Below are 15,728 nucleotides of genomic sequence, written 5' to 3' on the forward strand. Positions count from 1 at the left end.
TAAAAACTGCTGAGAAAAATTCCATGATATGAATATAACACAGAGTTTAAGTCATCATTTGAAGGGCATCTGGATTGTTTTCATTTTTTACCTATTGAGTATACAATAGGTAAACATATCTATGTATCTATCTATCTATCTATCTATCTATCTATGTAAATATTATTGTAAAGTTCTTGTGTAAACCTAAGTCTTGATTTTTTCAGGATGGATGCCTAGCAGTGTAGTTTCTGGGTAATAACATAAATTTAGATTTTTAAAAGCAACTAGCAAGTTTTTGTAGAATAATTGTACCACTTTACATTTTCACTGGCCATGTAAAAGTGATCCAGTTTCTTTACCTTCTCACTGGCCAAGGGTGTTGTCCCTATTTTTTATTGTATACATTTTGATAGGCATGTAGTGAATTCTCATCATGTTTTAGTTTGCATTGTGTCAAGCTGAATTTTTAAAATTGTATTTGTCAGCCCATATCGTCTCCAGTGAAATACCTCTTCCAGTTTTTTTTTTCCATTTTCTAATTGGGTTGCTTTGAAAGTCCTTTATATTCTATAAGTAGTGTTTTTGCTGGATAAGTAGTTTGTATACATTTTCTCTCATATGGTACTTTTTTCTTTCATTCTCTTTCCCAGGTCTTTTGTAGAGCAGATGTTTTTAATTTTGATGAAGTCTAATTTATCAACTTTTCTTTTTGTGGACTGAACTTTTGGTGTTAATTTTAAGAACTCTTTGCCTTGCACTAGATTGTAAGCATCTTCTCTTGCATTTTTTATTACTAAGAGTTTTATAGTTATACATTTTACAGTTAAGTCTGTGATCCATTTGGGTCAATGTTTTATAAAAGGGATGAGACTTTGGCTAAGATTTTATATATTTTTTTGTCTATGAATATCCAGTTGCTTCAGCACCCCTTGTGGGAAAGTCTATCTTTGCTTCATTGAATTGTTTTCAAACCTTTATCAACAATCGGTTGGATATGTTTGTGAGGGTCTATTTCTGGATTTTCTATTGTGTGCTATTGACTTATATGTCTGTTCCTTTGACAATACCACGTAGTCTTGATTACTAAAGCCAGATAATAATTCTTGTGAGCCAGTAGATAAATTTATTCCATCTTATTTTCCCTTTTCAAAATTGTTTTAGCAATTCTAGTTCCTTTGCCTTTCCATATAAATTTTAGAATAATAATGTCTATATTTGCCAAAATATCTTGTTGGGATTTTTTAAAAATATATATATATATATATATATTTAGTTGTAGATGGGCACAATACCTTTATTTTAATTATTTATTTATTTTTATATGGTGCTAAGGATGAACGCAATGCCTCACACATGCCAGGCAAGTACTCTACCACTGAGCCACAGCCCCAGTCCCTTGCTGGGATTTTGATAAGGATTTCCTTAAATGTGTATAACAAATAGTTGTGGGGGGGAGGGTTCATCTTTACCATGTTGAGACTTGTAATCCAGAAACATATTTTGTCTATTTATTTAGATATTTTTGAGCCCTTTCACAGCATTCAGTAGTTTTTTATATACAAGTCCTATATATGTTTAATGATTATATTTTTTTGACTGTGAGTAGTATTGTATTAAATTTCATTGTCCACATGTTTATTTCTAGTGTATAGAAATTTTAGAATTTTTAAAAATGTTTATCTTGTATCCTGTGATCTTCATGAACTTGTTTTTTAAGTTTCAGGAGGTTTTTTTTTTTTTAAATTTGTTTTAGTCCCTTGGTAAATAGGAACATAGGGACAGTTTAATTCTTTAAAATCTGTATGCCTTCTGCTTCTTTTTCTTGACTTAAAACAATGGCGAGAACTTCCAATAATATGGTATTAAGAACACTAAGAGTAGTCAAGCCTGCATTGCTCCTGATCTTGGGGAAAGCATTCAGTTTTGCGTTGGCAGATATAATGTTTTTTGTAAATGTTCTCTCCTCTTCAGGGTTAGTGGAGTTCTTCTATTTCTTAGTTTTTGTTATAAATGAGTATTGAATTTTGTCCAATGCTATTTTTTCATCGATTAGTGTAATCATTGTGATTTTTCTTCTTTAGTTTGTTTATATGTTAGTTTATATGGATTGGTTTTCAAATATTGAATCACACTTGTATTCCTGGTATGAGCTACTTGGTCATAATTTATATTTTTTTAATATTTTGCTCTATTATATTTGTTAATATTATGTTAAAGGTGTTTTCATTTATATCCATGAGAGATATTGGTTTGTAGTTTTCTTTCTTTTTATTTCTCTACTGTACTTGTCTGGTATTGTTATCAGGGTAATAATAGCTTCTTACGATGAATTGAGAAGTGTTACCTTTACTTGTAGTTTCTGGAAGGGATTGTGTAGAATTGATATTAAATCTAAACATGGGTAGAATTTCCTGATGAAAATATCTAAGCCTAGATATTTCTTTTTTTTGAATGTTTGCATTATGAAACAAGTTTCTTTAATAGTTATTTCAAATGACCTATATCATATTGGATGTGTTCTGATCATTCGTGCTTTTGAAAGACTTGGTCCATTTCATCTAAGTTGCCAAATTTATGTGCGTAGAACTGTTTGTAATTTTTTCCTTAGCCATTCTTTTTGATGGCTGCAGGATATATAGTGATATCCTTGTCTCATTTCTAATATTGATAATTTGTATCTTGTCTCTTTTTTCTTTTTCAGTCTTGCCAGACATTTATCAACTTTACATTTCAAGAATTAGCTCTTTGTTTCATTTATTTTCCAGTGTTTTCCTATTTCTAACTTAACTGATTTTTGTTCTTACCTTTATACATTTTTTACTGCTCACCCAAAGATTTATTTTGCTTTTCATTTTCTAGACCTTTGAACTGGGAGTTTCCTTTGTTGATTTGAGACATTTAAATTTCATAATGTAGATGCTTAGTTTATAAATTTGATTATTAGTAGTACTTCAATGGTGTCCTACAAAATTTTGTTACATTTTCATTTTCACTCAGTTCAATGTATTTTTCAGTTCCCTTGAGATTTTCCATTTTACTCTTATTTATGAATGTCCTGTTTTTACCAAGTATTTAAAAAAATTCCTGTTATTTTTACATTATTTCATTCTAATTCATTTCTATTGTGGCTAGCACAATTTGTATGATTTCAATTCTTTTATATTTCTGAAGTTTGTTTTATGGTTCAGTATGGTCTATTTTGGATCACACTCATTAGAAATTAATGTATGTCCTCTTTTTGCTGGGGCAGAGTGTGTGTGTGTAAGTACTCTCTAAACATTGATTAAATACTATTGGCTGCTGTTATAGTTAAGGTCTTCTGTATCTGACTAATTTTCAGTCTAATTGTTCTTTCAGTTGTTGACAGAGAGGTGATGACATCTTCACTAAAATGGTGGATTTGTCTGTTTCTCCATACAGTTATGTCAATTTTTTGTTTCACATATTTTGTAGCTTTGCTGTTTGATGCATACATGAATTTAATATTGATATGCTTTCTTGCAGAATTGATTTTTTGGCAGAGGGACTGAACTGAAGAGCCCTTGACCACTGAGCAACATCCCCCGCCCTATTTTGTATTTTGTTTAGAGACAGGGGTCTCGCTTAGCACCTCACTTTTGCTGAGGCGAGCTTTGAACTCCAGATCCTCCTGACTCAACCTCCGGAGCCACTGGAATTACAGGTGTGTATGTGTCAACACAGTCATCTTGAATTGACGTTTTTATCATTATAGAATATCCTGCTTTATCTTTGGCAATTTTCTTGTTTCAAATTCTACTTTATCTGATGTCAATTTATTCATTTGCTTTCCTTTAATTCATGTACAAAGTGGTACATCTTTTCACATTCTTTCAATTTTAACCTATTTATATAATTATGTTAGGGTTAAATTTCTGTAGAAATTTATAACATATAGTTGGGTTATATATTTAAATCAACTTAATCAATCTCTATTTATTAATTGGTATATTCAAAACTTTTATATTTAGTGTAATTTATTAACATGTTAGAATTTAAGTCTTTATTTTGATTTTTGTTTTCTGTTTTTTCTGTTTCTTGACTTCTTTTTTACTTGCCTTCATGTGGTTTCTTGAACAGATTTTACAATTTCATTTTGATTTTATCTATAGGATTTTTACATTATTTATCTTTTTATATATTTCTTTTAGTACTTGTTCTATGCTTAACATTATATATACACATAACTTACCAAAATCTTACTGGTGCAGTATAGAAACTTTAATTCCCTTTATACAATTTACCTGTTTTTGCTTATAATATAATTGCCCTAAATATTTCTTTTACAGATAGTTAGGATCACATCAGAGAGTGTTATAATTTTTGTTTCAACCATCATAATTCAGAAATCAAGGAGAAAAGGAAAGTCTATTGTATTTATTTTTATTTTTGTTTACCATTGTTTAAATTTCCTATTACTGTTGTAATAAATTGCTACAAACTTACTGGAACAAAAATACAAATTTATTATAGCTCTTAAGGTCAGAAATCTGATATAAATTTCACTGGGCTGAAAACTGAGCTATTGACAGGACTGTATTTTTTGTGAAGGCCCTTGGGGAGAGTCTGATTCATTGTCTTTTCTAGCTTTTTGAGGCCACTTGCTTGGCTTATGGCCCACTCCTTCATCTTCAAAGTCAGTAGCACAGTGCCTTTCCCTCTTTTTCTCTGTTTCCAACTCTGCTTCTATTGTCACATCACTTTATATGACTTTGACTTATTGTTCTCCTCCTGAAAATATCCTGTGCCTACAATAGGCATACCTGGATAATCCAGGATAATTTTCCCTCTTGAAATTTATAATCTAATCATGTCTACATTGTCTTTGATGTCACATAAGGTCATATTTACTGGTTTGGAGGAGTAGTATGTGGACATCTTTGTCCACATCTTTGGGGACATCTTTGGAGAGGTCATTATTCCCTTTAACATTCTCTGTCTCCTGTGATGGTTTGTGTTCATATCCAAAGTACATTCATCTCATCCTAACATTCCCCAAAGTCTCAACCATCAGCCATTGAAAGTTCAAATTGTCATCTAACTGGAAGCTGAATTCAATTTAGTTCTTCATGACCTTCAAATACACCTATTGCCCCAGCAATCCTTTTGTGCTCCAGTTCTGTAGAAGGCTCTGGACCATTTATGAGTCTTTTCATTTGCTTTACTTGGGAGCTTAGTGGATCAGCATTTCATCATTTCTCTAGATTTTGTCACCTTCTCAATTTCCTCAGATGGACCTGAAAGTCCTATGGTACATCTCCTGCAACTTGATAGTACAAAAGTTATTTAATTATTTCTATTTTGTCTCTCTAACCTGGCCAGATTCAACTCTAATTTGTTGTTTTCCCCATCTGTTAGGATCTTCAGTGCTTCAGTGCCAATAACTTCCCAGGTAGATATCCATGAGAATTATTTTCATTGTACTGGTGTTCAGTCCCTCTCATTGTGATCCATCATATTTCCATCCCTTGTTCCTGAGTCATAGTGCATCCCACTTCTATGTGTTCTTGTTTGAGTTTTAGCTCTGCTTCCTTATTTTTCTCTAGCCACAACTCCGACATGATGTATGGGACTACATCTCCCTGAAGATACCCATCTCTTGCCTCAGCTCCTGATTGCCTCTAGCCCTGGAGGCCATGTCTGTGTGCTGCATCCTCCTGCTGGGACCCTAGCTTTTCCTCTGAAACAATGCAAGCTCTAAAGTGTCTGGAAGATGAGTGAGTTTTCTATGCCTTTTGAGCATACTTTATTCTCACTGCCCAAGTATCATTTTGTTTCCATAGGTGTTTCATCTAACACAGAATTTTAATTTAATTGAAAATGGAGAAAAACTTGCAAAGAAACTTAACCTGAGGATAGCCAACTCAGATCCATTAATGTTCCATAAACCAAACTTTCCTTTTTAAAATTTTTAGCGGCCTCACCATGACACATTTTTATGATACAGAAGCTCAGATACCCTGTGTGGTCTGTACTTACTTTCATCTCATAAATTGTTATTTCACATTTTGAGTTTAGAATCTGAGATTTTAATTCTCATTGCTGATGGTCACAGTGCCATTTACTGGGGAGGCTACAGAGTATGAGCCAAGTGAGCTCCAGTCCTAGAGCCAGACTCCCTGGGTCTAAGCTGGCTTCTGTCCTTTACTAACAGTGTGGACTTAGGCAAGTGAATTCATCTTCCTAAGATCATTTTATTATTACCAACTGGGAATAACAATGATAATGAAATTTATGTCTTAGAGTTGATTGAAAATTAAAATTGTCCAGGAAGGAAAATCCTTAGCACAGTTCCTGCCATATAGTAAATTCCCAATAAATGCTATGATTACTAAATTATATGTTCATACAAAATTCATATTTAGAATTCTAGCTGAGTTTAACACTATCAGGCAATCAAAGCCATTAGACTTGTTTAATTTTACATTACAAAATAACTAAAAAGATCCATGATGAACTGTCAGCCACACACCTGAAAGACAGTGCTCTATAAACAATGAGATTCACTGTGAAGGTTACAAGTTGCCAGTGGAGGTTTGTTTCCAAAACCAAGCATAAGCATAAATGTGGTTCTTGGGATATATCACCAGGGAAAGTAATAGAAAAGTAAATTCTTGAGCCCAACTCCTGACCTACTGAATCAGAAGCTCTGAGTTGAGGCCCAGCAACTTGTGCTTTCGGAAGTCCTGCAGAGGATTCTGATGCACCTTCAAGTGTGAGGACTGCTACTGGATAATGGTCTGAACCACTGTGCATTTCCTGTCTCATGGTTCTTGCTTCTCTGTTCACTGTTCTTCCTGCTCTCATGCTCATCAGATGCCTTTAGCTGTTCGGAATCTAAGAGACTCAACAGAATTAAAGGTTTGAGTTAGATTTAGGGGAAACACATTTTTTAAAATCTTCTGTATAGAAAGAAAGGTCTAAAAGGAGAAAAAGGCAACAGTTGAATCAAGCATTCACATCTCTTGGGAATAGTCACTAGAATTGTCTTGATTATGTCATTTGATTATTTACTTTTCTGTTCAATAGCAACAAGGTCTTGGGACTTTTATTTTCCTTACTTGGAAATAATCCTGCAGAAAGCAGGATTTGTTAGTGTCTATGACTGCCTTGTGGATTCTTATTTTAAGGAGCCTCTTAATGTAATCTTCATATAATCCTTTTTTTTCTGTTAGTGTTCCAATGCTTATTTCAACACATGAATAAATTTAGAGTGACTGCTTAAAAGCATTTTGGCTTCTTAAAAGCATTTTGGGTACAGCCTGGGCAGTTGTAAATATAATTTCATTTATTCTGAGCAGATAATTTCTGGATAAACAGTAATTCAGTTGCTAAAAGCTATCTTCGTCATGTTTTCACATTTTTCTAAGAGTGCAAAGTGAAGCATAAACATTATATAGAATTGAGAAAGAAAATATTGGATATTATGTAAATTTAGTATATGAATTCTCAAGAAATAGCATGTTCTTTCTATTTGCTTATATGAGATTACTAATATATTTGAATACCCAGGGAGAGAATTAGCTTTAGAGTAGATGGAACTGCATAACACTAGGTCCGCCACCTCCTGGGCATGGTATTTGGGTAAGTTATTTAATATACTCAATCTCCAATTGCTCATGTTTAAAATGAAGGAGAATAAGGCCAATTTCAGAAGTTGTCAAGGAGTAAGTAAGATGACAAAGGTAAAGTATCTGGCATAGATAAGAGAGCTCCAAAAATATTGTCACTACTTTTGAGGAATTTTAAACATTATGTGGTTTTGATTTACTTTCAGTAATCTTTCTAATTGATATGGAAATTTATATGCATACAATTTATGGTTCCTTCTTTGAGCCTTTCAATTTCTCTATGAGGAATATAAAAATAAATTTCTTTAAAAATTTTAACAGAGAACGTGTTTTAATAACCAGCCTTTGGCCAGGTAGAATACTGATTCATAAAACTTTGGAATTAGATGGAGGAGTGATTGATCTTGGACACCATCTACTTCCCTCTTTAACAAATAAGCCATCTGGGCCCTGATAGTGGAAACAGCATGTCCAGGGGTTCATAGTTTGCATGATGTCACCTAGGAACTGTTAGATGACAGAAAGAAATATGTCATCTCAAATGTCCAAAGCTCATTAGCTTGGCATATGAGGCCCTGTATTTGGTCTTTATTTGTAGTTTTACTATATTGCCTTCTTCATCTGCAAAACCCCTACCATTCTTCCATTTTCTTTCTTTCTTTTTTTTTTTTTTTTTTTTTTTTTTTTTTAGTGGTTCAATAAGTGTCTTTATCACATGAGCTATTTGGGATCTAACAAAAGTCAGAGGTTATCCAATGAGGCTAACTGATTTTTTTAAAAAAGAACAACAACAACAACAACAACAAAAATAACTATAGCTAACTGCAAGTGAGCATGATACTTAGCTGTTTCACGTGGATACTTTCTATGAATTTTTAAAAATTTTATTTATTTACTTATTTTTACTTTAAATTTTTATTTTTACAGACTGCATTTTGATTCATTGTACACAAATGGGGTACAACTTTTCATTTCTATGACTGTACACAATGCAGGTTCACATCATTCATGTAATTCTACATATACATAGATTATGACTCAAGGTTTATCTGAAAAAGCAACTACAAAATTGGACTTATGGTTTGGAGACCTGAGTTCTGCTTGCCAATTTGAAGTTAAGGAAATAGAAAAACTTACAATGTTTAAGTGCCTTTTTTTCTTACTTTTTTGTATGAAATAACACATGGGAAATAGCATAAAACATAGATTTACTCTTCACATATTGATATAATGCAAATACCCCATCTTCCTCTCTCCCCTGTCTCTGCTATAGATTGAGAAATAGAACATTGCCAGTACCCAGAATCTAACCTTGGTCACCAGCCCTGATCACCACCTCCTCTCCACACTAAAGATAACCTGCGTTCTGACCTTTGTTGACAATCTCTCTGTACTTTTCTTTGTATCTTTACTATTTAAGTATACATTCTTAAGGACTTTAGATTAGCTTTGCCTGTTTGTGTAGTTTATGTAAGTTCATATAAATGGGAACATATAAGGCTGTGTAAATATTAATTTTTTTTGTTGTGGGAAAAAGACATCTAGTAGTCACTCTTTTAGCATTTTTAAGTGCCCAGTTCAGTAGTTAAGTATATTAACATTATTGTGAAACAGGTCTTGAAATATGAATCTTACATATATAAACAACAATTTTCTTTTCTCTCTCCTTCCAGCCCTAGAAGCAACTTCTATTTTTGGTTTCTATGAATTTGGCAACTTGGGTTACCTTGCATGAGTGGAATCATAAAATTTTTGTCTTTTCGTGACTGAGAATTAGGACTTCACATATCTTTTTTTAAAGGGGCACAATTCAACCCATAATGCTTAGTAAAGTCTTTGTCGGCATTCATACTGTATTCAAATGAATACTTGTTGACCTAAAAATTCAAAAGTCTTTATATTTTCGTGGAGAGTATGTTCTATGGGGATGGGCTGCTGTAGGCAAAAGGAGGGTACAGAATATTATGCATTTATTGAAAACAAAAGGAACAGTTCCAGCCACTCTTCACTTAAAAAGAGATTTTTTACACTTTGAACAAATGGAGACTTATCACAGCAGTGATACCCCATGTTGGAGCTGAAGACAGCATTGTGGTGCTGTGCCACATGCCACTGGGGATCCTCGAGCACTTCTTTCATCACTACTGCCCAGATAAGTTTCAGTAACCAATTACAGTAGTTCAGCCAAGAAACAGACACCTGCTACAGATTAGTGCTCATTTACTGGAGATGTGACATTGGGCTCTGTGGTCCCCAAAGCTAATTATTGTCTTGATATGGTATAGTTTTGTCGTTTCTTACAGTAGTAGACATTACAAATCAAAATTAATCCTGTCCACTTACTTATTGATCAGTCTGATGAACTACTTGCTAGCAGTTAGAGCAAGGTGAAGTTAGCTACTGGCTGGATTTCAGGCAACAGAGAAAGCTGGTATCACTGATCTCATTTTCAACCTGATGGACTTCGTAAATACAAAGCAGAAATACTGAGGAAAACTAGGGGAGAGTTGTCGTTCAGTGAATCATTCAAATAACAGAAGGCCCAGAGCAGCTGCTCCTAAAAACTGTAGTCTACAGACTGCATGGGGTCTCCAAACTGTCTCAAAAAGGCTGAGGTCAAAACTGCTTTCATAATAATACTAAAATGTCATTTTCACTCTTGATATTTGTACTGATGGTGCAAAATCATTGGAAAATCTGCTGGTACCTTAGGAAAAAAACCAAGGCAGTGGCCTCAAACTGTATTCTCCACCACCATGCACATGGTCAATAAAAAGAAAAAGTGACTGTTCTCAATGAAGCAACAAAAATGTTAATTTCATTAAATTTTGATCCCTGAATACATGTTTTTTTTAATACTTTGTGTTAAAAATGGAATGTATGCATGAAACACTTCTATCATATACTGAAGTATGATGATTGTCTTGAGAAAAAGCAATTGTGTGATTAAGCCTTAAGTTCAACTAGCCACTTATGAAATTCCATTTTTACTTGAAGGAACTACACACAAAGCATGGTTATTCATACTTCAGTATTTGGTGAATAGTCGTTTCTGTGAAAATGAATGAAGTAAGCCTGTTTCTTCAACAATAAACAATGCACAGCAATTGTTGCTAGTGATGACATTCAAGGGAATATCAGAATTTTGGAAAACTTGTATTTGCCATGGTGAGCTTGACAGCTTCTGCTAGTTGAAGACTCTCTTAAAGGGATCAATGATCATATTAATGAAAGTGACTGTTCTGGTATGTCATTTTATTTACTTTTTATTCTTAATTGACATATAAAATTGTTCATATTTATAGGGTACCATGTGATGTTTCAATATATATTTAATTCTATAATGTTTATATTGGGGTAAGTATACTTATTTCCATTTATTATTTCTTTATATTAAAACCATTCAAAGTCCTTTGGCTTCTTGGAAATATATAGTATATTATCATTGCCTATTGTTACCCAACTGTAAGAACACCAAACTTAGGTCTCCTATATAACTGTAACTTAGCATCCATTGATTGTTCAGCCTTTGGCAACTACAATACTACTTCTCAACTTGTAGGAGATTATTATTATTATTATTTTTAGATTTTGCACATGAGTTAAATCATGGGGGCACTTGTCTTTCTATGCCTCACTTATTTCTCTTAACATAAATATCCTCCAATTCCATCCATGTTCTCTTTATCCATTCACCAGTTGGTGAACACTTGGGTTGTTTCCATTTTATGGTGTGAATTGTTTTACAGTAAATATGGGAGTGCATATGTCTCTTTGATCTAATGATTTAATTTCCTTTGGATATATACCACATAGGGATATTGCTGGACCATTTGGTAGTTCTATTTTTACCTTTTTAAGAAACTTACATGCTGATTGCCATAATGGCTGTACTAATTAACAATTGAATGAGATTTTTAAATATATGATGAAAGTTACTAATATTTGGAAGATCTGAATAATTCATGGAACAATATTTTCAAAATGGCCAAACCATGATATTACAAAATCATGTGTCAAAACCTACCTGAGTTTTACACTCTTACATTGCAGTGGGACTTTAAATTGGTGCAACCACTATGGAAAGCAGTGTGGAGATTCCTCAGAAAACTTGGAATGAAACCACCATTTGACCCAACTATCCCACTCCTCAGTTCATATCCAAAGGATTTAAAATCAGCATACTAGAGTGATAAAATTATGGCATTTGCTGGTAAATGAATGGAACTAGAGAATATCATGCTAAGCAAAATAAACCAATCCCAAAAAACCAAAGGCTTAATATTTTTTCTAATATGCAGATGCTAATTCACAATAAGGGGAGGTGAATCTAGGAAAGAATAGAGTTACTTTGGATTAGGTTGAGGGGAGTGAAGGGAGGCGAGGGGGTGTGAGGGTAGAAAGGATAGTAGAATGAATCAGACATTATTATCCTATGTGCATATTATCCTATGTGACCAGTGTAACTCTACATCACGTACAACCAGAAGAATGAGAGCTATACTCCGTTTATGTATCGTGTGTCAAAATGCATTCTATTGTCATGTATAACTAATTAAAATTTAAAAAAGAAAAGCATACCTGATTTTAGTGTAACAGTATGAAAAGTTAATTGATGTAATTCCAAATTTCACATTGCAACCAAACCTTAAGGAACTATCACTTGCTGAGTTTGTATACAATATAAAAAAGTCTAACCCACAATTATCTAAAAAGGCTATTAAAATACTCCTCCCTTCTCCAGTTTTCTACCTGTGTAAGGAAAGTCTTTCTTCATATCTGTTAGTCAGATTTTCATTGCTGTGACCAATATACTGAATGTAAACAAATTAAAGGGGGAAAAGTTTTATTTTGGCTCACAGTTTCAGAGGTCTCAATCCCTGGCTGGCCAGCTCCATTGCTAGGGGCCTGAGATGAGGCAGAATGTTATGATCAACGAGCACAACAGAGGAAATCTGTCAATTCATGGTAGACAGAAAGCAGAGTGGCAGGGGCCAGAGAAAAGGGGGCCAGACCAGAGGGAAAATAAACCCTTTCAGGACATGCCCCCAGGTGACTTACTTCCCAACTAGGTCCCACCTAGTTGTCCATTTAACCATCAATGGATTAATTCACTGATAAGGTCATAGCCTTCATGATCCAATCACTTCCCAAAAGCCCCACCTCTGAAAGCAGAAGACTTTGGAAGACATTCCAGATCCAAACCATAATAATATTGTTCATCCAAAAGAACATGGTTCTGCAACCTAGATGTCCTTCAGTTGATGAATGGATAAAGAAACTGTGGCATATATATACAATGGAATATTACTCCACCATAAAGATTGATAAAATTATGGCATTTGCAGGCAAATGGATGAAATTGGAGAATATCATGCTAAGTGAGATAAGCCCATCTCAAAAATCCAAAGGATGAATGATCTTGCTGATAAGTGGATGATGACATATAATGGGGGGTGGGAGGGGTTAGCGTTAGGGTTAGGGTTAGGTTTGGGGTTAGGGTTAGGGAGGGGGGCAAGAATGGAGGAAGGAAGGACTGTATAGAGGGAAAAGAGGGGTGGGAGGGGTGGGGGAAGGGAAAAAAATAACAGAATGAATCAAACATTACCCTATGTAAATTTGTGATTACACAAATGGTACGCCTTTACTCCATGTACAGAGAAACAACATGTATCCCATTTGTTTACAATAAAAAAAATATGAAAAAAAAAGAATATGGTTCTGTAGATTGAATGAGAATCTGGTAGTTTTCTGTCAAATCTAATAGTAAAAGATATTTTCAAATACACAGAATATTTGCAAAGCAGCTTAACAAGAATATCATGGAGTTCATTTGAGAGTATGACCATTATTTCACAGAAGCCAGTGGCAGGGGGAAATTTTGCTCAGTGGAGAGATGTAGTGAAGGGGTGCAGAACTCACTTGGATTTTTCAATCAACTGGATATATCAGTAGGGATTTTACACATTTATATAAATGTATAACATTTATTTATAGGCAAGATCTTTTGGGAAGGGGACTCCTTTACAGCTTACTAAGTAGATTGCACCATCTCCAATATCCAAATATTCAAGAAAATATGCCTGTTTTGTCTTTCTTCTTGACTTTAGACACAGAGATTTGACCTTTTATTACTTTCCCTCAGGAGTACTGATTTTGTGTTTAACCAACTTCCCTGCAAAGTTAATTATACTTATGGCTTGACATATTTTTAGATGCATCAAAAGAATTTGTAGAATATTTGCATTATGCAGGTTCACCATTTCTTGCTTTAGTAAAAATGAGATACTTTTGAATGTGATCTAGTCCTACACTAAATGTGAAATGTTGGTCAGATGATAACTAATGCATCGAGAATGATAACTAGTGCATAGAGGATGAATCTCACAGTTCTATTTACAAAGTCACAGTTCCTAAAAGAATCTGTATCTGAATCATTTTTAAAGATCTGTATTCTTTAAATTCTTTCTGTGATCATTTATTGACAATTTCCTAATACATTCAGTGATCTATTTTCAGAGCTAACATTCATATTTTCTTACTATAGAAAGAAATCTGATGAAATGAATGGGAAATGCAATTAATAGATTGAATGAAATATCAATGGAAATAAACATAAGGTGTGTCTGTTGTCTATAGTTTTCTGAAACTAAAAAACAGAAGCCTTAGGGCAACAAGAAATACTGAAATACAAAATTAACCATTAGGCTTAACTATTTGAGCAAATCAAAACTACTAATTTAAGCATGTGTGTGCCAGTGAAAGTCATTGAAATTGATACCTATCTCCAAGTTTTACACATAGATGAAAAATATTTCTACATCTAACACCGAAAGTTTTTGGAACTTTCATCTATAAGGCCTCTCATAGCTCACTTAATCTTTACTCCTTAAGTCTTTAAATTATTTTAAGTGTTTGGTGTTGCATACAGCCTTCATGAAATGGCCCTATGCTTACAGAGACACATTTCCCCTCTCCTCCCTGTGGACTCAATGTTCCAGTCATGTCGAATTCTAAAATTTCCTAAACATGACAATCTCTTTCTTTTATATTCAAAACCCTTTATATATAATGCTCTGTCAGGAACAAGTTTGCAGCTATTTCTCCCCTGATTCTGCTCCCTCCCCACACACCATATTGTAATCTAGATTGTTAACTTTCTTGTCAGTCATTGGTCCAGTTAGCCTGTGAGCTTTCACTATTTAAGGGTAATTCCCCTGCTATTTGCTTTCTTTTCTCTCTCACTTTCACTCTCACTCACTTTGTTTCTCTTTCTCTCTTTCAACCGTAAGAGCAGACACTTTGTTTGTCTGCTAATAAAATTTCTTGTGTGAGTTCCGGAGTGGTTTCTGGGTGCTTTTACTCTATATCTCAAAATGCCCCTCATTTTTTTCCCCTAGCCAACATCTAATCATTTTCTCAAAATAATAGAAATAACATCATATATAGTGCTTATTGTAAAGAGGGTAATGTTTAAGCATTCTTACATATTTAAATTCATTTAATTCTTAAAAGGATTCTATGAGTTAGGTTCTATTATTACTCCCATTTTAAAGAAGAAACTGAGCTAAAACAGAAAACTGAAATACCAGCCCAAGTTCATCCAGCTTGTAAATGGTGGAGTCATGCTTTGAATCCAGGCAGCCTGATTCTAGAGTCTACACTCTTGATCATCTTTCAATACTGTCCCTTCTGTGATGTCTCTGAGTACAGAAACGCTATGATCTTTGTTACAGGCTCATACTTTGGTTATAGCACTTGTACTGCTGCCAGGAATTGTTTTCACTTCTAGCCCCTTAGGGGTAGATGGTAAAACTGTTAAGAGCAGAAACCAGGTCTTATCCAGTTTCATATACTTGGCAGGTTACCTGGAGATGTGCTTGTTGAAGAAATGAATTGGACAATTTGGAACAAAACCAAAATGAAAACTAAAGCACTGAATATTATGTCCTGCTTGAAAACTGGATTAAAGATCTAGATACTTTTCATGGATTGACTGCTTTTCAACAAAATTTCACTTTTCTGATTTAGAGTCAATTCATTACCAGAGTCAAAGACAATTGGACAACCATTGTAATTTGTGAATGTTAGAATGAATTTTTATCATCCTTCCCTCCTTTTTGATGTTAAAGAAACTGAGTCAGCCCAGTGAATTGA

This window comes from Sciurus carolinensis, chromosome 13 (genome assembly GCF_902686445.1).
Source record: "Sciurus carolinensis chromosome 13, mSciCar1.2, whole genome shotgun sequence".
NCBI lineage: Eukaryota > Metazoa > Chordata > Mammalia > Rodentia > Sciuridae > Sciurus > Sciurus carolinensis.